This window comes from Bubalus kerabau, chromosome 15 (assembly GCF_029407905.1).
Source record: "Bubalus kerabau isolate K-KA32 ecotype Philippines breed swamp buffalo chromosome 15, PCC_UOA_SB_1v2, whole genome shotgun sequence".
Classification (NCBI taxonomy): Eukaryota; Metazoa; Chordata; class Mammalia; order Artiodactyla; family Bovidae; genus Bubalus; species Bubalus kerabau.
In genome coordinates, this window is record NC_073638.1 from 25821473 (window position 1) to 25849260 (window position 27788).

A 27788-nucleotide genomic window follows, 5' to 3' on the forward strand; every position below is an offset into this window, starting at 1 on the left:
AAGCACACTGCATGAGGGGATACGCAGCACAATCGTGCCAACCATCTGATTATTTCTGAGCTGGACACATCTGAAGGGAGTAACCCGCCTCCTCTTGCCCCACGTCCACCCCACCACCCAAAAACAAAGAAGAAAGGATGAGGGCAGGGACAGGGAGGAGGAGAGAAAACTGCAAACTCAGGAGCAAAAGTGGGGGCTGGGTGTGGGCAGATGGAAGTAAGGAGGCTTTTTCCAAGAGGAGCCTAATGGAGTTTGAAATATTGAAAGTGGAGCTGGTCTATTAGGTGTGGCATGTGTGTGCACAGCTGAAGTGGACTGGAGATGAAGGTCACTTCAGCGGAGGCAGGAGAACTATGAGATCTGGGTATCAGCAGAGTCATCAAAAGGAATGCTATACACACTTAGTGAGGAGCCTGCCTTCAAAATCACTGAAGAAACTGAGACACTCTCGAAGCGATTGCGGTTCTGGAATTGTTACTGGGAAGGTGAGGAGCCTATGGGGAGTGGGGAGGTGTTTAAAATTGGATTGGTAAGATATTACATATGATCGATACAGTGTCAATGTCCACATCTAAGAATATGCATGTGTGTGCTCAGTTGCTTTGTGTCCAACTCTTTGAGACCTATGGACTGTAGCCCACCAGGCTCCTCTGTCCATGGGATTCTCCAGGCAAGAACACTGGAGTGGGCTGCCATTTCCTCCTCCAGAGGATCTTCCCAACCCAGCGATCAAACCCGTATCTTTGGCATCTCCTGCATTGCAGACAGGTACTTTACCCACTGAGCCACCTGGGAGTCCTGTCAACACAGCCTTGGCTTGATGTCTCCACTGACTTGAAGACAGATTACAGGGATATCAGATTTATGGAAATTTTACTAACGCACATATATGGAATTAAGAAAGATGGTAACGATGACCCTATTGCGAGACAGCAAAAGAGACACAGATGTAAAGAACAGTCTTTTGGACTCTGTGGGAGAAGGTGAGGGTGGGATGATTTGAGAGGGTAGCGTTGAAACGTGTATATTATCATATGTGAAGCGGATTGCCGGTCCAGGTTCGATGCATGAGACAGGGTGCTCAGGGCTGGTGCACTGGGATGACCCAGAGGGATGGGATAGGGAGGGAGGTGGGAGGGGGGTTCAGGAGGGGAAACACGTGTACACCCATGGCTGATTCAAGTCGATGTATGGCAAAATTTACAGTATTGTATACCACTACAATACTGTAAATTAATTAGCCTCCAATTAAATAATTTAAAAAAAAAGTCATTCAGCAATGATGGAGTAATCTGATAGTAAATAAAGAGAGTCAAGAAAAATCTTTAATTCCTACTTCTCTACTCGGGACTAGAGGGAAAAAATGAAGTGATGGTCCTCTTGGATTTCCCGGGGACTTCCCTGAAATATCACTGGCCAGTATCTTCTCACAGTTCTGTCCCTGGCACCCTTCCCTGCTTCACCTACACACTCAAAGCAGTGTCAACCTCACCTCACCAGCCCCAGCCCAGCACTTGAAATCGATCGCTCATCTTTCTCTCTGGCTGTCCATCAGTTCTTCAAATCAGCATGATTAAAACTAAGTTTATAACCTTCCTGCTCTCCCCTCATCAACCCTGCTTGTATTTACTTCATCAAGAGAGACAGAAAGTCATCCTCAAATACTTTTGCCCCCCCTTACACTCCCCTCCCTACAAAACCAGTAAGTGAAAGTCACTCAGTCGTGTCCAGATTCTCCAGGCCAGAATACTGACATGTAGCTATTTCCTTCTCCAGGGGATCTTCCCAATTTAGGGATCGAACTCAGGTCTCCCTACAAAACCAATGGGTAAATAAATCCCAAGGATTTCAATGATTTTAAAAATTCATCATGTTTTCAAATCTGACTACCACAAACTTAGGGTCAATCATCTTTTCTCACCTGATCTTCTAAATGACCTTCTAGCCAGCTTTTCACTCTTCAGAAACATCCTCTACACCCTTAACAGGGCATTCTCTCTAAACAATGATCTGATCAACAGGGCATTCTCTCTAAACAATGATCTGATCAGATCATTTTCACACTTAAAACTTCCAATGGCTCCCCTCGCCTACAGGAGGAAACTCAAATCTACCGAAGCTCCCAGTCATGTTCTCCTTTAAGGGGAGAGAGAGAAAGAGAGAGAGAATTCCTGCCACGTCTCCCTCAGAACTGTTGGGAGAATCAAATAAAAATGTATGTAGAAGCACTTTCAAGGCTATAAAACATTATCCAGTGGTTCTTAGCCTTCTATGGGGTCACAATCCCTTGGACGAGCCTGATAAAAGCTCTGGGGTTTTCTCCAAAACGTAAATATCACCATCTACCTGCATGTACAACTTGGCATCCAGTTTCAGGGCATCTGTGGATGTTCAAAGACAATCCAGATTAAGAAGTTACTTAGGTATTTATTATCTTCACGTTGGTACCCAGAATTAGAGTCAGCAGCATCTCGATGGCATTTCCAGCCTCATAAACAAGCAAGTGGCTCTCCTGTGGGCAGTCTGATTATTCATGCAGATGTCTAAAATATTCATCAGCAGGGTCAGTGGGTACATAGTGAATATAGGCAGAAAATTAGTACAGTAGTTAGAGGGTAGGGCTCACAGTCATTTCATCAGAGTGCAGCTGTCCCTAAACACACAACTGTTTGAAAAGAACAGGTTATTTTGAAAACAATCAGCTGAATTGAGTCCAAAAAAAAAAAAAAAAGTGGCCAGTGGGCCTTCCTCTAGCTGAATGAAAATTAAGCGAGGTTCCTTCCATTTCACATAGCTCATCGATGCAAAAACAGGCACACTGAAGCTATTCCATAGCATAAATGTTCATTATTCATGAGCTGGTTTCCTGCAGCTGCATCTTCCGCAATTTGGTTTTGACTCTGTCTGTATGTCCTGCAACATGTCTGTGCATATTTCCACGGTATATTTTAGTCCTCAGAAACTAGAAGGCAAGGAACAATGCCTACACTGCATGTCTGTCCAGGACTCATCACCTGGAACTGCCAGGACGTATCCAACGGCAGCAAATCCAAATTTCACGACAAGTGCGGGCCTAAATTCCTCATCACAAAAAATTGATCACATCCTCCTTCAGAAGAATGTGGTCATCAAAGTTGTGTTATTGACCAAGGACTAATCTTAAATCAATCACAGATTATGATGCCATCAAAATGAAATACCGCCCAATCAGTAAATTTCAAACAGTAGATAACATGTTTCATAGTCTATAACACCATATATGAGGCAGCTCCTATACACTATGAAATATACCTACTGAATACAGAAACTAAGTATGTTCTTATTTAAGACTGGCCTAAAACCAATGTTGCTGCTGCTGCTGCTGCTAAGTCACTTCAGTCGTGTCCGACTCTGTGTGACCCCATGGACGGCAGCCCACCCGGCTCCCCCGTCCCTGGGATTCTCCAGGCAAGAACACTGGATAAACATTTAATTACCTGTTCTTTGCTTGACTTCTGAAAATTAATATTTTGGGCACATATATCTCAAGACATGTCCCAGCGAAATATGAACTCTTGTTTTTTTTATTTTTCTCTTGATTAATTTCCAAGAAGCAGTCATTCAAAAATGTTAAAAGAGCCTTACTGCTGAGTGCTTTTAAAAGCCTGCATTTCCCTATTTTGTCACGAGATGGCGATATCATGCATTAGTAAATGGTAAAAATCATTAAGTCTTAATTTCTCTTAAGAAATGGGGTTCTCAAACTTCAGGATGTCAGGGCCCTTCAAAACTCTTCAAAATCATTGAGGACCCCAAAGAGTCCTGTTTATGTGGGTGTGTGCTCAGCTGCTTCAGTCGTGGCTGACTTGGTGCGACCCTATGGACTGCAGCCTGCCAGGCTCCTCTGTCCATGGGATTCTCCAAGGCAAGAATACTGGAGTGGGCTGCCATGCCCTTCTCCAGGGGATCTTCTCAACCCAGGGATCGAATCCGTGACGTCTCCTGCGTCTTCTGCATCGCAGGAGAATTACTGCTGAGCCACCTGGGAAGCCCTTATGTGGGTTATATCTATCAATTTTACCACATTATTTAAAACCAAAAGTTTACATATTTCTATTAATGAAATTACTGCTACTGCTACTGCTAAGTCACTTCAGTCGTGTCCGACTCTGTGTGACCCCATAGACGGCAGCCCACCAGGCTCCCCCGTCCCTGGGATTCTCCAGGCAATAACACTGGAGTGGGTTGCCATTTCCTTCTCCAATGCATGAGAGTGAAAAGTGAAAGTGAAGTCACTCAGTCGTGTCCGACTCTTCGCGACCCCATGGACTGCAGCCTACCAGGCTCCTCCGTCCATGGGATTTTCCAGGCAAGAGTACTGGAGTGGGTGGCCATTGCCTTAAATACCAATAAATCCATTACATGCTAACATAAATAATATATTTTTTGTGTGTGAAAATAACTATATTGTCCAAAGCAAAAAGAATAGGGAGAGATTTCTGCAAATCTCTTTAATGTATGCCTAGCATAAGAGACCTGGATTCTTACATCTGCCTCTTTATTCAATCTGTTGTGATATATTGTTTTGATTGAAGTAAATGAAGAAAACTCAACCTCATGCAGATATGTAGATGAAAAGGGAAAATATTTTAATAGTCTTTTCAGATAATTCTGAATATTCTTCTTTGATACTATGCCAAAACTCAACAAGGGGTAGTTGCTTAATGCTCAGTTAGAATGTAGAATCAGAAACCCTATCGTAAGAACTTCCCTGTGCTGCTACATTAAAATCCATTGGTCTATCTTGCATTTTGAATGGATCTTCTACCCATGCTTGGGTTTTCTTGGCATCATGCATTGGCCCTTTGAGAAATACTAGTTCACTAAGTTACACGGATCTTCCAAACGTTGACATATTTCATTATCATTTTAAAAAATTACATACATTTATCACCACTAAGCTTATCAGAAAAGTCTTTAAGTACTGGAAAGCTGTCAAATTCACAGATTCAAGTTTTCTAAAATTCTTGTTTTCATTCGAAAGCTTGAATTTTACTACAGACAACAAACAGTGTCCGTTGTTTCCCTTAAAATGACAGGTTCACTTTGCTTTCAAGAAAATACCATGTGTAACACCCAATTTTGAATACCCGTGGTTTGTTCATTGTTCCTTTGAGTAAAACGGCGCTCCATGAAACATTCAGCTAGTTCAGCTTGTAACTCAATCCCAGGAATATTCTTCCTTAGACAAGCATCATACTGACAGAGGCAGAAGTACTTCATCTGTACCTGCCCTTTCATCACATGGACTATTAAAAAGATGTATACTCAAGGTCAAGATTTGATAAGTTCTACTGCTTTACCAGGACATTGCTTTTTACTGAGAGTGGAATGTGTAGAGGTGAAGAATATAATGACTTCTAGGGTAGTTTGGTTGCCACTGACTTCATCCAGGTTAAGGTGCCAGTAATTTTACCCACCACTGCATTTGTCCATCAGTGTAAATATCAACAAGTCAAAAAGGACAAATGATATCTCTGCACTGTAAGAATAGTTTCTATCTTATGGATCCCCAAAAGGATCTGAGAGATTCCCAGGTATCTATGGGTCACATTTTGAAAACCACACTTGAGTTTATAAAAGATATAAAACATATATTCAATATGTGCTATGTCATGTGCTAAGTCTATTTACTCGTGTCTGACTCTGTGTGACCCCATGGACTGTAGCCCGTCGGCTCCTCTGTCCATGGGATTCTCCAGGCAAGAAGAGTGGAGTGAGTTGCCATGCCCTCCTCCAGGGGATATTCCAAACCCAGGGGTCAAATCTGCATCTCCTGCATTGGCAGGTGGGTTCTTTACCACTAGTGCCACCTGGGAAGCCTCCTATTATATATTATATATATATATTTTTTTTTCAAATATATTATTCTAGTCCATCCTAAATACTTTGTGAAATACGTAGGTTAAGTATCTTGACCATCCTCATTTTATAGAAGGTGAGACTCAAGTTTATGAAATCTTTTAAAAAGCTTAAAAACGGCTCAGAGGAAATTTAACTTAGGGTTTTGTTCAGTCTGTATTCTTTTCACTTTATTACACTGCATAGAAAATTAAAGTGGACTTATGATGATATTTAAAAACAAACTGAGTGACAAATCTAGGGAGAAATAAGAAGGAAGAATTCACAGTACAGAAAAATCTCTCTATTACAAAAACACTTGGTAAAGGGAAACTCGTATTTAATTTTATCCTTAACTCTTCCATCATACCTGCTCTTTTGATGCCTACTCTTCTTAAAAAGTTAAACTATTTTAATTGGGACCAAAACATGAACTTAGTAAAATACCAAATTTAAGTCCTTTCCTGAAGTGTTTGTTCACAACTTAGTTCTTTTAAAAGCATTACTGTATCTCATAGCCATAACTAGAAGCATTTATCATTTCACAGCAGTAGGGCTAAAAAATAAGTGTATACCATGAGTGTCATTCCAACTTTTTCTTAAGAAGTGGAACACTAAATAGTTAACAGTTTACATGGCATCTCAATATGGCAGGAAAAAAAATGAATCACAGTTATTCTCTCTGGTGAAAACATACTGTGTTGCTGTTATTAGAAGGCACCCTTAATTAAGTACTCACTATATATGTTTGAATTTGTAAGAGGTTTACATATATTATCCACCTCATTTAATCTTTACATTTCAGAGTTGCCACTTTCCTTTAATATTACCACCATTTTACAGATGAGGCAATTGAGGTTCAGAGAATTAACTGTTTACTAATACAAGTAGCTAGTAGCCAGGCTGAATTTAAAACCAGTCTAAGAACATGGAAGCAACCTAGATGTCTTCTGACAGATGAATGGATGAAGCAGCTGTGGTTTATATACACAATGGAATATTACTCAGCCATAAAAAGGAACACATTTGTGTCAGTTCTAATGAGGTGGATGAACCTAGAGCTATTATACAGAGTGAAATAAGTCAGAAAGAGAAAAACAAGTATTGCATATCAACGCATATATATGGAATCCAGAAAGACGGTGCTCATGAACCTATCTGCAGGGTAGCAGTGGAGACGCAGACATAGAGAAGAGACTTGTGGAGGGTGGGGGGAGGAGCCAGGGGAAGGTGGGAGCAGTTGAGACAGGAGCATTGAAACATGTACATTATGTAAAAACAGAGAGCCAGCGGAAGTCTGCTGTATGATGCCAGGAGCTCAAATCCGATGCTCTGTGATGCTCGCTGACAACCTAGAGGGGTGGGGTGGGGTAGGAGGCGGGAAGGAGTTTCAGGAGGGAGGGGCCATATGTATAGCTACGGCTGATTCATGTTGATATATGGCAGAAGCCAGCACAACACTGTAAAGCAATTATCTTCCAATTAAAAATAAATAATTAACAAAAATAAATAAATAAAGCCAGCCTATCTAAGCTTGACTGACTCCAAAGATGAACCTATTAGTTCCTGCCTCTGTTCAGGGGTTCCTGGGCCAGCAGCTCTCATGGGTACCTGTGAATAGATCCCTGATGCTCTCCAGTGAGCCAGCTTCCTATGGAGATGTAGTTGGTGGAGTCAGTGCTAAAGACATGTGTTAATTTGATGTTCTATAGACATTGTCTCATAATCAACACAAATTTCATTCCTTCCACATACTGTATATTTTCACAGCTTACCAACTTGGTATTCAAATTATTCCTCGATATAAGCTCTCTTTTCCAGTTAAAACTAGGTGGCTCATGATTTCTTCAGTTACACCACAGTCTTCCTCTACCATTCAGTCTGCACCCCTTGATTTTGCCTGTTGAAATCCTGCCTTTTATACCTCTGTGAAGTCCTCCCCAAGACAGGACATAGGTATTCTGTCTCCTTACTATCTACCCCCTCACTCTTTATCTTTCTTTTTTTTTATTTATTTGGCTGCATCGGGTCTTAGTCTTAGCATGCAGGATCCTCGTTGCATCGTGCAGAAACTTTTGTTGAGGCGCACAGACTCTCTAGCTGTGGCACACGGGCTTAGTAGCAACTTCATGGCATGCGGGATCTTAGTTGCCGGACCAGGGATCAAACTCGCATCCCCTGCCTTGCAAGGTGGATTCTTAACCGCCAGACCACCAGGGAAGTCTGTCTTTATCTTTCTTAATGCTACTTAACCTTCCATATGCACTTGCTGTATCTCTGCAGTGAAGCTGTAATTGATTTTGCCCTCCTTGTATTTCCTGCAACTTCTATCACAACCGTATATATAAACTAGAGGCCTGCAAATGTTATTGAACTAATACTGTATGGAGTTGTGATAAAGATTTATTAAAAATCCATTTCTTAAGGAACTTGTATTAGATAAACATGTTTTAAGAGGGTCACACTGATGCTTCTAGTAATAAATCACTTCCAAGATAACCAGAGAAAAGCAACTACCATTACCGAACTAAGACTGAATTTGTAAGACTTGCCTCCAAGAGATTAGCTGGGAATAAGCACAAAGCTGGAGACATACTGAGTGGTCCTAAGTGGACTATAATCATTTGGGATATAAAATACTAGACTGGAAGCTTGGTTCTCCTAAAGCAGGGAATGACTGAATTAGGAGAAAGCTCAGAGTTCTATGGGTTTCCCTGGTGGCTCAGATGGTAAAGAATCTGTCTGCAAGGCAGGAGACCTGGGTTTGATCCCTGGGTCAGGAAGATCCTCTGGAGAAGAGAATGGCTACCCACTCCAGTATTCTTGCCTGGAGAGTTCCATGGACAGAGGAGCCTGGGGGGCTACAGTCCATGGGGTCACAAAGAGTTGGATATGACTGAGCAACTAACACTTTCACACTTCTATATATACTAAAGGAAGAAGGAGGAAGAGGAGAATACCATCATCCTCATTCTCATCGTCACCACCATCACGGCTAACATATTATAGTGCTCCTCTTAGCCGGACACTATTCTAAGCACCTGACATGTTCACTCACTTAATACCCACAAAACTCTGAGAATTTGTAATTGGATTTTATAGATGAGAAAACTAAGTCACACTCAAAAAAATATACAAGTGCCTAAGGTTACACAGCTATTAAGTAGTAGAGCTGGGATGCAATAAATTCTCTTAAATGTTCAAAATATTTGTCCAGTACTAAATTACCTAGGGTTTTTGTCTCAAATTTTAGAGAAATTATCATTTGGAGAAAGATTTAAAGGACTACTAATATCTAGAGCACACACCAGTGCACTCTCCCCATAACCTTGACGTTGCTGTCTTTTGAAGAATATTAGAAATCCGTAAACCCGACATGGCTTTCAAGTATGATAATCACTTAAGCCCTCTGAAGGCTCCTAGTGACCCATGGCAGATGCCCACACACAGAAGCCACACTGTGCAGGAAGCACTGTCTCTGCCTGCTGCCATAATTGGTCACAGCATCCCTACTCTGGTCTCTGCCACAGCTCAACTCTCCTTAAATACTGGGCAATTACATCTCACTCTGTGTTCTCTCCAAATATCCAGATTCCTCAGTCCTTCCTGGCATAGAGCTGCTAAGGAAGGGGAAGAAGACTGCAAGTGCTCTACATTTTATAAGATCTGATACCTTGGTATTAAAGAGGTTTGTTCCATCTTTTTTACCATTTAATGATGTAATTTAAAAAGCAAACACATCTAAGTTTCATGGAGCTTTGGTCACATCTGCTCTATAGAAGCTGCCCTTACCTTTTGCCTCTTCACTCATTTTACTTAGTTCAGAATTTAGTTTTCATTTTTAAGTTCTCCATTCAGTGATTAATGACCATACAAGTAGATACCTAATATCAGAATATAGGGAATGCAGAAAAGAGTATTAGCTCCAAAATTAATTACCAGTTGGGGAACTTTAGTTTTGCCAAATCTCTTAACCATCAAATAAGAGAACAAATTTCCTTTCAATCTACAACATAGAATAAGAGCATCAAAGCTTTTACCAGAGAGTTCAGGCATGAACTCTCTTCAATCTCCATTTCATAAGCCCAGCTGAGATTCATAATGTTTTAGCTGAAAAGAGGTAGAGGAAAAACGTATTGATCTCTCTAGGTATTCCAAATTTTGTCTGTTTTTCCAATAAGATCACCAAATTACCTGGGATCAAATTTAAAGTAAGTTTATTTTACAAAATGAATTTATTTGACATGTGAGCTTCACTACCCTAATCAGAGCATCTGAATTATAAGGATAGGATTCCAAATTACCCAGTGTGCATACTGAACCCTGGCTGACTTCATACATGGTTATTTCCGAGTCCACTCTGATCATGTCTTTCTCCCTCAATGACTGAAAGGTTGTTTTGAGAATGCTGCTAAGTCGCTTCAGTCTGACTCTGTGGGACCCCAGAGATGGCAGCCCACCAGGATCCCCCATCCCTGGGATTCTCCAGGCAAGAACACTGGAGTGGGTTGCCATTTCTTTCTCCAATGCGTGAAAGTGGAAGGTGAAAGTGAAGTCTCTCAGTCGTGTCCGACTCTTCGCGACCCCATGGACTGCAGCCCACCAGGCTCCTCCGTCCATGGGATTTTCTAGGCAAGTTTTGAGAATAGTGACTACTTAAAGAGATTCCTATCTAACATACCTAAGTGGTTTATTAAATAAAAAGAAAGCGAAAGTAACATGTAGCTTTATGGCTGCATTTTTGCTTTTATGGCATTTGGGTCACAACTACAATTATCTTAGTTGTATCTTTGGCTGCAAATGCAAGCTCTATTGTTCCTGTGAGGAGATACAAAACCCTTTAGGACAATTTCTTTTATGATGTGTCTTTCTAGGAACTCTCTGACAAACAGCTAAAATTGGCTATACTGAAAAGAGTTTTAAATAATGAGGCTTATGCAGTAGCCAAAATGTACTAGAATTTTAGGGTGGAGCTGCAGAAAGAAAAAAAAAAGTCAGAGCATAATCCATGTGAGATAATGACATGTATTTAAAATCAAATTTCCCATAGTCTGAGAGTTACAAAACAAAATAAACTTTCAATCCATGCAGATGGAAGAAAATACTGGTATGAAGTCCTAAAAGGAAATATATTTCAAAAATAACATGAAGAGGAGCTCCCGTACGTAGTTAAGAACTGGTGACATATCCTACCTGAAAAAAAATTAAATTCATACTCACTCAAATAGAAAAAGGAAATGCCCAAAGTTACTAGCTCTCAGACTGATGGACAGGTCTGCATATTCTAAACTACTTTTCTAGGTTTACATCCTCCTAAGTCAGAAATGTAATCTGTTTACTCATTCAGCATTTCTTGAGTATTTTCTGTGGCCAGGCACTGGGTATATTTCAGTGAGCTGAACAGGCTTATATTCTGATCAATTTAAATAGCCTCCTGCTGGGCTATAACAAAGCAAAAATAAATAAAAGTGAGTAAACAATCAGTAATGACTACTAACTAGTTCAATTAACAAGATTTGAAACCCTTAAATAGGATATTTATTCCACCTGCTGAAAATTTAGACTTAAGTAGAACAGAAAATAAGCCACTAGATAACCTCTGTATAAACAAAGCTCTCCATGGAGGAATGTGAGAACTAGAAAATTCTTTGTTTTGCAGTTTCAGTTTGAGTAAGATAAGAAAGTTTACAAAGAAGCAGTGTGTACTGCTCAGTAGATAAAACATTAATCTAACTGTTGGCCTAGAAATAACATATAAAATTATAAATTTGTCACATGAAAGCTTTAAGGAAACAAGCAGCTCACAACATTGGTTATTGGTGGATTCGGTTAGACTGTGGATTTACCAGTATGTGGCAGAGAATTTTATGAGGATCCTTTTTTCACTGTTTTGAACAGAAATTAAGTAGCAGAACTTCTCCTTTACCTTCGGGAATTTAAGTCTAACACATGCTGAAATGACTGTCAGCTCTTATACATGTAGCTCAAGTCTCACAGCAATGCAAAATTACCAATACAAACATGGTGAAATGGGCTGCACATGATTATACACACTGGATCAGAAAACAATTTACTTCTCACTTGTCAACACAAAAGCTTTAGCATCTAATCTGAAATTTTATGAATTCATAAAAAAACGCACACCTGATATAGAAGATCCCCAGTTAGACCCATCTACAAAGCAAAAATAAATTATGCCAGCCATTTTTCACAACTGTCACTGAAAAAAATAACAACTGCAAAGCTTTAACTTAAGAATTTTGACTACATTAAACTACTTCCACTTGCAAAGTCTCAGCATAACACTATAACAAGAGATTAACTTTTCTTCAGAGAAATCAGAGGCAAAAATCATTGAGAACCTAGAAATGAATTTCAATTTGAGGAACTCAAGAGTTGCTTGTGTAGTCTAGCCTGAATAAGACTTGAGTGACACATGGTGTGGGCTTCCCAGGTGGTGCTAGTGGGAAAGAACCCGCCTGTCAAAGCAGGAGACATAAGAGACATGGGTTCAATCCCTAGATTGGGAAGATCCCCTGCAGGAGGGCATGGCAACCCACTCCAGTATTCTTGCCTGGAGAATCCCATGGACACAGCAGCCTGGTGGGCTACAGTCCATAGTGTCGCAAAGAGTCGGACAGGGCTGAAGTGACTTAGCACACTTGCAACATATGCCTGTGTTCTGAAGGAGATGGAGGGAAGATAAAGAGAATCTAAGTGGAGGAACAGTGAGTGAGTGGAGAAGATAAGCTTCTTACCAGTTTTCAAGTCTCCAAGGCAATGGCTAGTATATGTGTTTGAACCCCAGGGCCTCAATGACAGAAACAGCCATATGGCAAGTCTTGCTCTGTCAAGAGTAACCTTTCTGCTCTCCATCTATCAAAAGACTAAGTGCCACCAATATTCAATTCTGTCATCTCTTTCATGAAGCCTTTCTTAATTTTCCCCAGGCAAAAAGTAGTCTCTCCAATTGATGTTCCTCCATAGAAACTTCTTCCTGTTCAATGACAAGTGTTATGTTGCACATTTTATCATAGCTAGTTTAATCTCTTAACTGTCACAAGTGTGTGTGCGTGTGTGTGCGCGTGCATGCTCAGTCGTGTCCAACTCTTCGCAACCCTATGGACTGTAGCCCACCAGGCTCCTCTGTTTGTGCTATTTTTCCAGGGAAGAATACTGGAGTGAGTTGCCATGTCCTCATCCAGGGGATCTTCCCAACCCAGGGATCAAATCCATGTCTCTTGCATCTCCTGCATTGGCAGGCAGATTCTTTATCCCGAGCACCATCTGCGAAGCCCACGTTAGATTATAAGGTCATTATAATAAGTAAATGTTCATTCTTGAATAACTTACTATGCCTAGATCAGTAAATTGCACACACTACATGCTCAATAGAAATTTACCATTTGTGAAAACATAGGTAGGTTTGTTAAGGACATTTTAAAAAGTCAAGAGGAGCACAGCAATTCTACTTCTAAGAATTTACCCTAAGGAAACATTCACAAAGACATACAAAGGTTTATGTGTGCAGAGGTTCATTACAATATTATTCATAACTATAATGATTATGATGGCAATAATAAAAACAATTACCATGTATTGTGTCCTTATTTTAAGTTAAGCACTGTGAAAGCACTTTATCTATATTACCTCACTTAATTCTTATAGCTGCCCTATAAGAAAAATATTATTATATAAGCTCAGAGAAGTTTAAGGTAACTGTCCAAGGTCAAACAACTGGTATAAGATGGAGCTAGAATTTGAACCCAAAAGGTCTGACTCCAAAGTCTATATTCTTACTACATGTGTGGGTACATGTCAAGTAGCTTCAGTCATGTCCAACTCTTTGTGACCCCAAGCACTGTAGCCCCAGGCTTCTCTGTCCACAGGATTCTCCAGGCAAGATTACTACAGTGGATTCCATGCTCTCCCCCAGGGGATCTGCCCGACCCAGGAACAGAACCATGTCTCCTGTATCTCCTGCACTGGCAGAAGGGTTCTATACCACTACCACCACCTGGGAATTATATAGAGCTTGCCAAGCACCAAAGCCTGTCCTAAATACTTCACATATCCATCCTCATTTAACGCTCGTAAGAACCCTCTCAGGTCAGTAGTATTACTGTCCCCATTCTACAGATAAGGAAACTGGGACACAAAGGTCAAGAAACTGATCAGAGATCACGTAGACAAGCAACGGTAAGCCCTGTATTTAAACCCAGACAGTCTAGCTCTCTTTTCCTATTTAAAAGAGCAAATGACTAGAACCTACCTATTCAAAGACTGGCTTAAATATAAATATTTATGAATGTATGAATGAAGAAGCAAAATGTAAAGGGCAAAAAGGCAGGGACTGCCAGTATCTCCATTTCTCCAAATTATTCCATCAGAATATACACATCATTTATCCTTTATTTTCACACATAAAGTTTATTTCTGTATCATATACATTCTAGAAAAGATAGCATGGAATAAGAGAAAAAGCACATGGAAGGAGAATCAGAAGACCCGAGTTTCAGATCCAAGCTACCACCTATTATCTTGGTGACATTAGTCAAAATCTTAACCTCTCTGAGCCCTTGTTTTTTCTTCTATAGTAAGAGTTCAGATAGAGTTTCTTCTTGGCATCAATATTCTATATAATCTCATGATAGTAGAGAAGATAACTTTTGTTCAAGTCAACACTTAAATTGGCCAATTAATATACAGTTAGGTAAGAGCTTAAAAAAAAACAAAACTTCAATGGAGTTTTAACAAAATTTATATGTTGTCCAGATAAAGTACCCTAAACATCTACTTCCAAATGCTCACTACACCAGCATTAATTACAAGATTATTCTTGATATGCTTGCAATATGACTGGAGATGTAAAAGTATCCACATGCAGAGTTCAGCACCAATATGGACATAACAACTTGAGTTATCTCTACTAATTTATCCCTAGCCTTCTGCTCCCCACCCCCAATCAAACTGTAAGAGCAAAATAAATTTCACATCTCTACAAACCATCTCCAGTATAAGTCTCTGGCACTGATTTCTGTCCCAAATTTTAATACTGTAGCTCTATTTACTGGATGTTTCTCCTTTAATTGGCATTTTTCTAAGTCAGGTCCAGTCACAGTTTATTACTCCAACATCCTGATTCTCTACTTCAGGCTGTCACTAATTCCTAATCTTTCTTCTATTGGATTGTGGGTTATATTTAGCAGGGGCAACATATGCACACAATACGTGCACCATCCCCTATTCTTTCACCCATGACAGACATCACTAACAGATCACAGAACTCCCTCGACTGAGCCCAGACACGGCTCTACGATCCATACTATCATAGCACTCCAAGGAGCCATAGCCATTGGCTGGAGCTGGGATATAAGATGAAACCCAGTTCTCATCCCTGGTCTCCATACTGTTAACCATGACGAGTCCTGTCTCTTTTCTACGAGCCATTTATCATGGCATGACTGCACTACCTCAATAGTCCTCTAACCAGACGCTCCAGTTTATCCTTGCATCATCTCTCTCCAGCCCAGTCGTCCTCAGTGGCTCCCCATTATCTGTCTGCAGGGAAAATAAAAACGTGTTCACCTCTGTCAGATGTTCAGGAACCTCTACAATTTGGCCCAATCTTCCTTTCTAGGCCTGTCTCTCATAAGTCTCCAATATCAGGCCTTTTCAAATATTTCTCAGTTTCTAAACTCTTCCATCAAATGAAATCTTGGGCAAAAAAAACAGTAAGTTCAAATGACAAAAACATCACTGCCTGGGCTGAAACAGACGTAATGGTCCAGCAGCAGCATGCTACTCGGGGGGCCCTTTGGCTGCTCAGAAGGGGCTGAGGCTCTTCTGTAACCCACCACAAAGAACCAACCGCAGCCATGCTGGCCAGAGAACATGAGAATCCAAATTAAACTCCTAACCAGCACTGATTTATAAGCTCTTCTCAGACGACAAAACAAACCCAGGACAGAACTAATCAAAAGAGCCCAAACACTTAAGACCAGAGTCTAGCAAAACACACAGACACCCCCCCTCCCAATACATAAATTTAACATGATTTTCTTCTGCTCTGAAAATGTCAGTGCTCAGCAAGGGACAGGACAAGGTTAAGAGAATCTGACAGGAAGGATTGGATGGAGTTGAAAGCTGAAGTCCTGCAAGTTTATCTACACAAGCAGCACAAGTTCCCCTGGCATATTCCCAACTCAGCCCAACGCCCTGCAGCAACGCAAGAGCAATAATTTTTTTAAACACCCTCATTCTGTCCTACCACATCTCATAATGTGTAAAGCCCAGCTGGATGGTGTGTAGGATTTTGTCAAGCTGTCTTCAATCTTTAGCTTTACCTCCATTCCTAACAACTGAGCTGGTGAGCACTTAAGTTGCTGATGTTTATTTACATCCTGTTTTTTTAATATGCTTTCCAAGAATCACTTTTTGTTGACAGGGGCCAGGGGCAGGGATGCCATTTGTCAGAGTTTCTTTCACCACGGTGCTCCTCACCCTACCAGAAGCTAAGAACAAGGGACCCTCTTGCTTTACCTCCCAGATGCTCAAGTATTTCTTTACTCAAGTTATTTTTGGTTGCACTTCCATTTTATTTATTTATATTTGGAATTCTAAATTTACAAAGAAAATGTATATGCATCTAACTGATTTTTCTGAAAATATACTCTGAAATTTTCTTCAGTAGATTTCGTGGACGTCCTTTCTTTTTATCCCACATTCAGTACACTATCTGTTGATCATCACCACTGAAACCAGACATCATCTCTGATGAATCTTTTTGCTCATATGAATGGTATTATTTTAAAAAGTTACTCTTCCTAGAAATCCTCAGTTTGCAAGCTAGACAGGGACACAGAAAACACAGTCCCCTCTCCAATGTCCACGTGCAGTTTAGCATTATCCCAGACAGCCTTATTAGTCCCACATTGATGCGCTGGGTTTCCCAGGTGGCACAGTGGTAAAGAATCCTTCTGCAATGCAGGTGACTTGGGAGACTCAGGTTTGACCCCCGAGTCAGGAAGATCCCTTAGAGAAGGAAACAGCAACTTACTCCAGTATTCTTGCCGGGGAAATCCCATGGACAGAGGAACCTGGTGGGCTACGGTCCACGGGGTTGCAAAGAGTCAGACAGGACTGAGCATGAGCGTGCATGTGGCAGGACTTGTCTTCAGAAGTTTTGGGCTTGGGGACTGTTCATGAATGCCAATGTGAGAATAAGCAAGACAGGTAAATTTTACAATACATCACAAAATCAACTCTAAATAATTTTAGGAACCCACTGTCAAAAGACATTCCACAAAGATTCGTTTCTGTTGGGGTGAATAATGAGCTGACCAGCATTCTTTTCGGAACTCCACTTTTCCCTGGCTTCTTTGGGATGAATAGAAGCTGCCAGGGAGAGGCCTAGATTGGGCCAGATGGGGAGATGGACTCCCCCCTGGAGTCCTCCAGAATCCATCATGTTTCATGAGGACTTTTATATTTTGTTTGTCATTAAATTGCTCTAGTTTGGGGCGTTCCTGGCGTATAGCAGTTAAGAGTTTGCCTTCCAATGCAGGGAATGTGGGTGTGATCCCTGGTAGGGGAACTAAGATCCTTCTTGCCTTGCAGTTCAGGATGGGGAACACATGTATACCTGTGGCGGATTCATTTTGATGTTTGGCAAAACTAATACAATTATGTAAAGTTTAAAAATAAAATAAAAGTAAAAAAAAAAAAAAACAGAAGCAATATTGTAACGAATTCTAAAAAAATTGTTCAGGTTTGGGTTAATGACCATTACTAGAAACAACTGCTAGCAAACTCTTCAAAGTAATTCCTTCTATCTGATTAGATGATGTACAGCCCTATATATCTCCTACCTTGTCAGGGGAAAATACCTATGCTATGCTATGCTATGCTAAGTCACTTCAGTTGTGTCTGACTCTGTGCGACCCCATAGACGGCAGCCCACCAGGCTCCCCCGTCCCTGGGATTCTCCAAGCAAGAACACTGGAGTGGGTTGCCATTTCCTTCTCCAATGCACGAAAGTGAAAAGTGAAAGTGAAGTCGCTCAGTCGTGTCTGACTCTTAGAGACCCCATGGACTGTAGCCTACCTCGCTCCTCCGTCCATGGGATTTTCCAAGCAAGAGTACTGGAGTGGGTTGCCATTTCCTTCTCCAGAGGATCTTCCCGACCCACGGATCGAACCTGGGTTTCTCGCATTGTAGGCAGATACTTTACCGTCTGAGCCACCAGGGAAGTCATAGAAGTATACATTATCAATGCAACACCAACCTGAGCCAGGGGTATGAATAAGTAAAACTATACTCACTGCCAATACATCTATCCATGATAGACTGCTATTAACAATCCAAACTCCTAAGCAAAAGACACCTAGCTTACTCGTAATGTTGCAGCGCATCAGCCCCTCTCAGAGCTTCTTCCCAGCATACGTCTCACTCCCTTCCTTCACCATTACACTCACCCATTCAATAACCTAATGAGACTGACATAAGCGGAGAGCAGGAGTGTGCAATATGTTGTTTGTGTCTCCCCACTTGGAGTTATTAGCACCTCCCATCACTCAATTTGGCAGGTCCATTTTAATATTAGCATCACACACAAGCTGCATCCTTGAGAAAGGAGGCTGTTTCAGAGTTTTCTGGTGAACTATTACTCAGATAATAGAACAGTTATTTCATGTCATTATAAAATTAAACTTTACCTTTGGGTCTTGAAAAGGCTAACAGTTCAACTTCCCTTTTTGACATGCAGGAAGATAAGATTCTTCTGACATGAAAATAGGAAAGGGCACAGTTTTACTAGGCCGCTCGGGGCAGTGTATTATTTTCTTCAACTGTAACAGCATATGTACACTAATATACTTTTAAACACTGTACCATATTACCCGCGTGAAGAAAGCTGAACTCCCTTTCTTTGCCATCTACAATAGTTTACATCTCAGTTGTGTACCTCCAAAGTAGGTTTCAGAATCATTCACAATGTCAACTGCATATTATGGCTGAGCTTTCAACAACAGTTTTGTCCATCACACACAACTACAACCCGTTTAAAAAGAAAGAAAGACATCTGACAAAGTGGGGCATGAAAAATAAAATTAATATAATGCTCTGCTTCCTTTTATACAACATTATGTATTTTGAGGGAGTTCTTCAGAAATGTATTCAAAAGAAGGGAGCATTCATTTCTGGAAGTTAATTACATTTTATTAAGTTTCAAGTTTCACGGGAATTCAGTTTGAGTGGTTAGGCTGTGCTTGAGGACTGAAAAGAGAAATCACACCCAGAATTATTTGTTAAAGGTGAGGTGGGTTCATAACACCTCTGATATTTCTAGATAAACTTTACCAGAACAGAGTTGCTGTGAGTAAAAAGATCACTATTAGAAGTTTTCTAAGTTTGCTAATAAAGATGGCAAATTACCAGGCTGAAATCTGTCATTTGTTAATCAAATTGAATAGTAATTCCTTTCTGCAGACACATGGAGAAGACAAATTATCAATTTCTGTAAATCATAATTAGTTCAGAGGCAGATTCCAATTCTCCGAAAGATTAGCTCAGTGTAGTTTAAATGAAAGGCACTCAGTTACCATACACATTGTAGAAAACCTGAGCCTTCAACTGAGGTACTTGAAATCTTGGATTATGACCACTTGAAGGTTTGCGGTACTAATTCAAAACGCTTTTACTTTGTTCTCTTCGCTGAGGCCAATTTTCACTAAGTATGCAGGCAGGGACTGTGGAGACAAGTGTTCACCGCAGCTCTCCTCTGCGCTGTCTGTCCCCCAGCGTGGATGGATGGCTTGGCTGCCACTGAGGCTCCGGGCCCTTTCCAACCTTTAATTTTCTTTAAGAGTGGATAAGCGTCCTGAGCAAAACGGCTCACCACTGCACTTGAGGCGCTTACTTAAAAAGAAATAAAACATGATTAATTTCAAGGGCTTTACAATTAAAAATATATGACAGGGGGGTTGTCTGGGCAATTTAACTACATCGGGAAGGGTCACAGGGCTACGAAGTTTGAGAAACTCTCAGCGAGCCTCAGCGCGTGGATTCACTATCACTGGTAGCATCTTAGATTATTAAAAGGGACATGCTAATGTGACATTTTACTATTACAAAGGAAACTCAGTACTAAAATTAGAGCATAAATCAGGCAGATATGCTTCCAGACATGCAATCAACTCTGTCTTCCACTCATTTTCTTCTACGCATCAAGAAGTTATATTAAATTTCATTTTGTATTTATTTATTAACTATGTGTGGCGCTCCTTCCTAAGTTCAATGTGAGGAACAAAAATTTAGCTACATTCTCGTAAAACATCCCAGGAAAGATGAAGTTTAATGCAGACAAAGGTGGACGATTATGGTGTCACAAAAATATACTTTCCAAATCAAGATTAAAATATAAACCTATTAGTTTTGAATATTTATCCAGATTGCATTTCATATGCAAGAAAGCTCTCCTTTTTATGGCAAGAAAGTATCTACACCCATAAAACAGTAAGATTTGTCTTGGAAAAAGAGCCTGACAGCCCAACCAATTCTGTTCTCAAAACAATGGCTAGTTCGCGGGTATAAACGGCAGACAACATAAAGTAAATCACTGTCATGAAATAATAATTAGCATTGTAAAAATAACCTCCACTGCCTCAGCTGACTAATGCACAATCCCTGCTCAAGCCCATATTTCAAGTCTGAAAGTCACCAAATGAAATTAGCACTTGGGTTCCAAAGGCAGATTCTGTTGGTATTTTTGCCTGGAAGGAAAGGGAAACCATTTCAGACCTTCTCACTAATCCAAAATAGCAAAAACTTGTCATCTTTGTGGCTTAAAGGGAAAGCTGTTCCAGGGCTTGGCAGAGAAGATCATAGTTCAGTCCAACAACATTCTCCTCCCTCTCGTCCCCATCCCACTGGTCTAGGTCCTCCCATCGGCAGAGGGATTAATGATGCATTTCTCACTCAGACGGTACATGTCCACAGAACTGTGGGGTCGGGCAGTTCGGTGACAGAGTCCTTAATTACAAGGTCAAAATCATGGGCGTGACACCCACGTGGACCAATTTGTTTTCATCTGTTTCACTGCCTTACCATCTTTAGTGCTAGCCATCCAATCATAGTTGATGCTGTTGGTCAAAGGGTGATTCGGGAAGTGCATAAAAATGGTTCAGTGGATCCCAGTCACCAAAGGGAGGGAAGAAGGAAGATGGAAGGGAGGAAGGGAAGAACCACAGAGAGAAGGACCCTGCAAAATCTTAAAAGCGCTCTGCCTTCCTGTCTCAGAGCCTATGACCACTATCTTTCTATTTAAAAGGACAACATATTCAGGCCATATGTATTTAAACATCAAACAGGGATACACAGTGATAACACAAATGGCTAGCTAGCTAATTTATTCTGAGTTTGCCCTATACTAACTTTCAAAAAATTAACTAAATCTATACAAAATTAAACAATGCTTATGAATTAAACACTATATTTCATGCCTTAAAAGAACTCAGCACATTAGCAATTAGCATTTTCTTTGTTTTGAATTCATTGAATTTATATCACCCTTCCACACTGTTTAGCTAAAGCAAACAAAAACAAGAAAATCACATTATTCTTTCTAAGCCATATAAAAGTGATCTGGAAAGTCACGTTTAAAATCGCTATCATGGATTAGCTTAAGGCAATTATTTCACTTGCTGCATTCTTTTACGAGAAGTTTAAAAAAAAAAAAAATCAAGCTTCTTGCCTAACAAGAAAAATGAAATCCCATTAGCTGTGTCTCCAGTGTATATTAACATTCCTTTTGTTTAGAAAGGTTAATATCCCCCAAATAAAGGAGCATACAGTGCCTGTTAAAATAATTACATCATGACATTTTAGAAAGGTTGGCAGACGTGGTTCCAAGCAAAGAAACAAACAAAAGTAAAAGCGAGTACTTTTTAAAATATCCATGACTTCAAAAAATGGAAAGCACTGGAAATTCCACCATGTTTGCAATTTCCTGCCAGCTTGTCTGAGGTCTGGTATTTGGCTTTTCTCCCTCATCCTCAATATCTTTCTGTCATAGAAACTTAGGAAGGTGTATCTTCATGCTCTAAATCAGATGCTCTATTATCTGAAAAGGAAACTACAAATCTGACAACAAAAGAATTTCACAACAGATACGTGGCTGAAGCATGAGGTACCAACATAAGCCCAAGTATTTCATGGCCACTTGGGAGTCCCGAAGGACAGTATTTAATGTCCTTAAAGAAAAAATAGCTTTTCTACTCTAGGCAAGTTGATCTGAAGGCCCAGCATCAGTAAGACTGAAGCCAGCGAACAATTTAAGTCTCCAAACTCACTCCTCTAAGACCTAAAAGAAAATACTTTAAATTGTATGCAAATAGAATACGGCACTCTGATTCCGAAGCCTGAGGCAGAAAGACACAAGTCTCCACATAAGTAAAATAAATTATTAATCTCTCAAACCTCTGGATTTAGCAAACATTTTTAAATCAAAAATAGGCACAACAGTAATATAAAACCTAACTGGCTCTCCCTCTCTAGGGCATGAAAACCCCTCTGGAGCTCTAGAATAGGGTGCCCTGTTCTTCCACTGCTCCAAGGGAGACAGTCAGTAAAACAGGCAAGACAAAGGTGAGGAGAAAAACAATGGTTTTCCCCACCAGCACTTAAACCATAGAAAGCTGCCTCAATTAATGATGCCTCAGCCTCTGGACAGCAGGTCAGTGAATCTAATTGAACAAGTGCTTTAAGAGGCTTATTAATATTCCCAAAAGTCACAGAATGTTTAACAATGGAAATTCCCAATAACACCCATAACAAATTGTACATGTGCAGCGGTGAAAAGGATTCTGCCTAAAGAATCCAGGGGAAAAAAAAAACTCATAAAAAAAAAAAAAAATTACAGGGCCCCAAGTTACCATAACAAAAATTCCCAAATAGTATAAATCTACAGAAGGGAATTCAGTGCAACATCTCAGCCAAGAGTCTCACAACAGACCTTAAAGGAAAGTCTATCTCAGCTTCGTACAAAGGGTAGATATCCCTTCAGCACAGGGCTTTTCAGCATTGAATGATGCCACTGTGTCCAAGCTCATGCAAATACAGCGCCCTGCACGCAAGAAGCAATCCCTGCACACTTGTTGAATGAACGAACGCATGAACAATTTATACGGAATAGTCTTCCAAAACAGCCTCTAGCACCTCTAAATTGACACAGGCTATGTAGACTGCTGGCTGAAATAGATGGATTACATTTTTTTCCCCCAGAAGCCAGATAAGAGCACATCTCCAGGAGAGAAAAAGAAAAAAAAAAAAAAAAAAAACTAGAGAGTGAGCAAAGTAAACTCATTTCTCTTCCATATTCAAGGAGCATGTTTTTCTTAATAAGAAGAGAGAAAATGATAATGATGATGGTGGTGGTGGTGGTGGTGGTGGTGACGGGAAACACATAGCATGTGTTTGGTGCTGGGCACTGTTTGAGGTATCTTATATGAATTAACTAGTTTCACCCACTCAGTTGCCTGTGGACAGCAAGGAGATCAAACCACTCAATCCTAAAGGAAATCAACTCTGAATATTCATTGGAAGGAAAGATTGAAAGCAGGAGGAAAAGGGGGCAACAGAGGATGAGATGGTAGGATGGTGTCACTGACTCAATGGACATGACTTTGAGCAAACTGAGAGAGACGCTGAAGGACAGGGAAGCCTGGTGTGCTGCAGTCCACGGGGTCGCACTGAGTCGGACACGACTTAGCGACTGACCAACAACAACTGCCTGTGAAATTGGTATTATTATGCCCATCTTTCGGCTGAGTTGAGACGGAGCTAAGTGCCTGGCACAGACTGCAAGGCCAGACGGTTAGCGCCAGAGCGTGTTACGCTATTTGTAACACCACTGGTTCAACAAAACTTTCTGTGATGATGGGAATGTCGACATCTGCACTGTCCAGTACAAAAACCACCAGCCACGTGTAGCTACTGAGCCTTTGGGTGTCGCAAGAGCAACTGGGGAACTGAGGTTTTCATTTTTACTCAAGTCTAAGTGTAAAGAGCCACATGCTGCTACGTACACCTCAGTTTCATTCTATAACATAGACAATGTTCAGCTAATGAAATACCAGATGCTGTAGATGTCACCCTTTGTCAAATCATCTCTTAGCAATTTTCTGCCTCCGAGTTCACAAGTCAAAGTTCAATAACTACTCATTTTGCCATAGAAGTGATAAAAGTATTCTGACATACATAGAGTCTTTGATAATTTGTGTCATATTATCTATATTTCCTACAAGCATATGTGTTTGTTGGTGGGGGGTGATGGAGTCAACAGAAATTGTTTTCATTCTAAGTAGTATTTCTCAAACAATCTTCCAGGAATCTTTCATCTAATTCATTCAAAAATATTACCGAGCAACTACTATAGGCTATGATGAGGATAAAAACAAAATATTACAAAAGCACAATGTTATTGCTGTTCAGTCACTAAGTCGTGTCCGACTCTTTGTGACCCTGTGGACTGTAGCACACCAGGCTTCCTTCATTATCTCCCAGGGTTTGCTTAGATTCATGTCCATTGGGTCGGTGATACCATCCAAACATCTCATCCTCTGCCGCCCTCTTCACCTTTTGCCTTCAATCTTTCCCAGTGTCAGGGTCTTTTTCAATGAGTTGGCTCTTCTTATCAGAAGCAAAGATGTACAGAAGCTATACTCAAATACTACATACACATTTTTGGGGGGTCCAAAATTTGACACATAGTATATATCCAGTAAGTGCCTCATTTCATTTGGATCTTTGTGATGGTCTCTGTTCTAGGCTTCCTTCCTCTAGTATGGCCCCTTTAAAATCCATCTTTCACAGAACTCTTAGAATGAATTTCCTAAAATGTAGATCTGACCTGGGTACACTTCCGGTTAAAATCCTTCAGTGAGTTCTCACTCTTATAAAATCCAAGCTCCTTAGTATGGTACCTCCTAGACACAGTAACTTAGCCAGGGATGATCTTTCTAGCCTCATCACTCACTTGAATCTTTTAGGGAATTAATAAACACCTTGCAAAATTCTGTTTATATGTTTGTAGACCTTAATTTTTTCAAGGAACCCTACATTGTATATCTCCAAAATTGAGCACAATAGTTCTCAGGCAGTAGGCATGAAGAGACACTTATTGAACTAAATAAAATATAAGAAAAATGATAATGACAGATGGAAGTTATATTTGCCATAATGGATACAAAGAACTTGTAGACTGCTCTGGGCTGACAGGAAAAGGAATAAAGAATAAATCGGGAAGACATTCTAAGGGGCACGTGAGCCACAGTAAATTTTAAGCAAAGGGAATATCACAAACATTATCAATTATCAGCTCATGTCATATAACAGGAGTCAAGAGAATAAAACATTTATCCCATTTTTTTCCATGCCATCCACTTTTACCCAATGCCTTTCTAGATACCATCCAGCTCATCTCCAAGAAAGCAGGATTTTTTCACCTATAATGAGAGCACAGAGTCTACAGCACTGAGGTTCCAAGTGGATAGGCACTGGATGTTAAAGGTTCGGCACCTGTTTTGAATACTCCCTTTAACCTCTTGCTTCCTGGCTTCATGTAGTAAGCAGAGGTAGAAAAGGCTCCATCTCTTGAGGCAGACTGGCTGTCCTATTTGTACTCACTTTGACTTTGGAGCTCTAGCTGTTCCTTCTCTCTTCTCAGTCTCAGTTTGTCTTTAGTGTGGTTGCCAGAAAGCAGTAAGATTCCAAGATTAAGACTTGGAACAGACAGAGGAGTTGAAGGCATCCCTTGCGTTCAAGCCTAAACCCCCGATCCTATCCAGCTTCTATCAGAGCCTAAACCCCCGATCCTATCCAGCTTCTATCAGAGCTCTGCACTGGAGTCTCGGGTACTAGTACTTAAGATTCCCATCCTGTACCTTCTTGCTCTGGAAAGAGAGGGTAGTAAGTGGATGAGCTGATTGACAGGACAGGGTCTGAACCTACCTGGGTCCCTGGATATCTCATCCCAATCCCTAACAACTAGAAAAGAACTGAGGGTTCAATTTGTAAGGATTGTAGAGTGAAGGCAAAAAGAAGATGAGGCTGGATAACTAGATTTGGTTCAGACTGACTACCAACCTAAGTAAATTTTAGTCTCTAGGTCAAAGCAGTGATGGGTTCTTTGTTTATTTAGAATCATGAACTGGACAGAAAAAGCCTAGTGCCTATCATATAGTCAATAATTAATAAATATTTAATCTGGCAGCTACATCTAACCTGACCTGAAAGCAGAAGAGACTGAAAACATCAAGGAAAACACTTATGAGGCTATTATACTCTGGTGTGAAGAAAGATTTTTTAAATTATTGAAGAGGGTTAACTGTTTTATAAAAGGAAACTATCATTTACTGAGGACCCACTATGTGCAACCATTATGCTGATCATTATTTTTCTTAGCCTTCTCAAGTTTACAAACTAAGCATGATGATTCATGCTTTCAAATTAAAAAAACGAAGGCCCCAAGAATGTGTAACTTACCCAAGGTCTCGCAGCTGATAGGAGATAAGCAAGCTTAGATCTGTCTGCAGTCTCGAACCAAGGACTCTTAAGTACCCACGCAATCCTGATTCTCAAATCTTGGGAATCAACTGCTCAAAGCAGGACAAGGGGGAGGATCAAGAAATACTACTGAGGTTTCTGAGCATTTTCTGATGGACCCTTCAGTTAAGTGAGCCAACAGTTTCTAAAGCTGACTGTATAAAGGGCCTTGATCAAAGTCCTGGAGACACAAACTTTAATGTGACATAATCTCGGCCTTTAAGGGATTTGCAAGTGGCCAGATAATTACAATTTAAGATAAACTAAACCCTAAATAGCAACAGGGAGGTCATGAGAAAAAGCAAGTTTATGTGCATAAGAAATTTCCCTGGAAACTATAGCACTATGGTAACTAGAATTTTTCAAAAATACTGAAATTAAGGATAAACACCTCAGAGTCTCCAGAGTGTTTCTCGATATCATTAAAACGAAGGACTCTCTACAAATTAGTGATCATTAACTTAATTATAACATATTATGCATTCATTTTACTCACCGCCGATACACTGCAGAAAGGATTTCCCTAAACATCTCTAATGTATCCACCTATGTCAGTTAAAAGGAATCGTGTCCGTGCTAATTTCCCTTCTACTTGAACAAAAACACTCCTATGCATCTTGGAGAAGTATAATTTGGAGAAATGACACTAATTGAAATTATCAAACCCCCAAACTTTCAGCCATACAGAACAGAAAGATAAGGAAATAATTAATTCAAAGGTCATCTCAAGAGAAACCAAGAGAAACCATTTCTAGGCAAACTACCTAGAAATCAAAAACTAAACCGACTTAATTCAGCTTCAGATCTCATGCTTGCACACACACACACACACACACACATACAGTCACATGCACAAACTCAGAAAGTGGGTTAATCACTAAATTATTCTCTTATACCTTGTGAATTTTTACAACTCTCTTCCTGAAGTACGTTATTTGTTATATAACTCACATGGGAGAAGCAGTTACTATGCCCATTTTATAAAATAAGAAACGAGGGCAGTTAGGCCAAGCAACTTGACCTAAATAACCTGTGATTTTGGCAGAGCTGACAAGTCAATATAAAAGGATTAACAATTCTCATGCTTCTAATATCTCCAAAAGCAAAACTACAGGCAGAAAGGACAAATTCCCTCCACGAAAGCAGAAGGCATTTATGAATGTACCATATATTAGCCATACTTAACACAGACCCTGGCAAGGAATGTGGCCTTGATAAATAGTTTCTGAATGAATAGATGGACAAATAAGAAACTGTCAATGAATGATGCATCTAATGAATGGTACATTATACTTTTTTAAAAAAAT

At 40.3% G+C, this 27788-nt stretch overlaps 1 protein-coding gene and 1 long non-coding RNA gene across 2 annotated transcripts in view; both read right to left on the reverse strand.

Annotated features, from left to right (window-relative positions):
* The window catches only part of CADM1 (cell adhesion molecule 1), a 261293-nt gene that overhangs the window by 167959 nt on the left and 65546 nt on the right, over positions 1-27788 (reverse strand). The window lies entirely within an intron of this gene.
* Positions 1746-27788, reverse strand: part of LOC129628663 (uncharacterized) — an 88961-nt gene continuing 62918 nt past the window's right edge. Inside the window, exon 3 of the long non-coding RNA XR_008702870.1 lies at positions 1746-19797. This is a non-coding gene — a long non-coding RNA (uncharacterized LOC129628663). The remainder of the gene's footprint in view (positions 19798-27788) is intronic.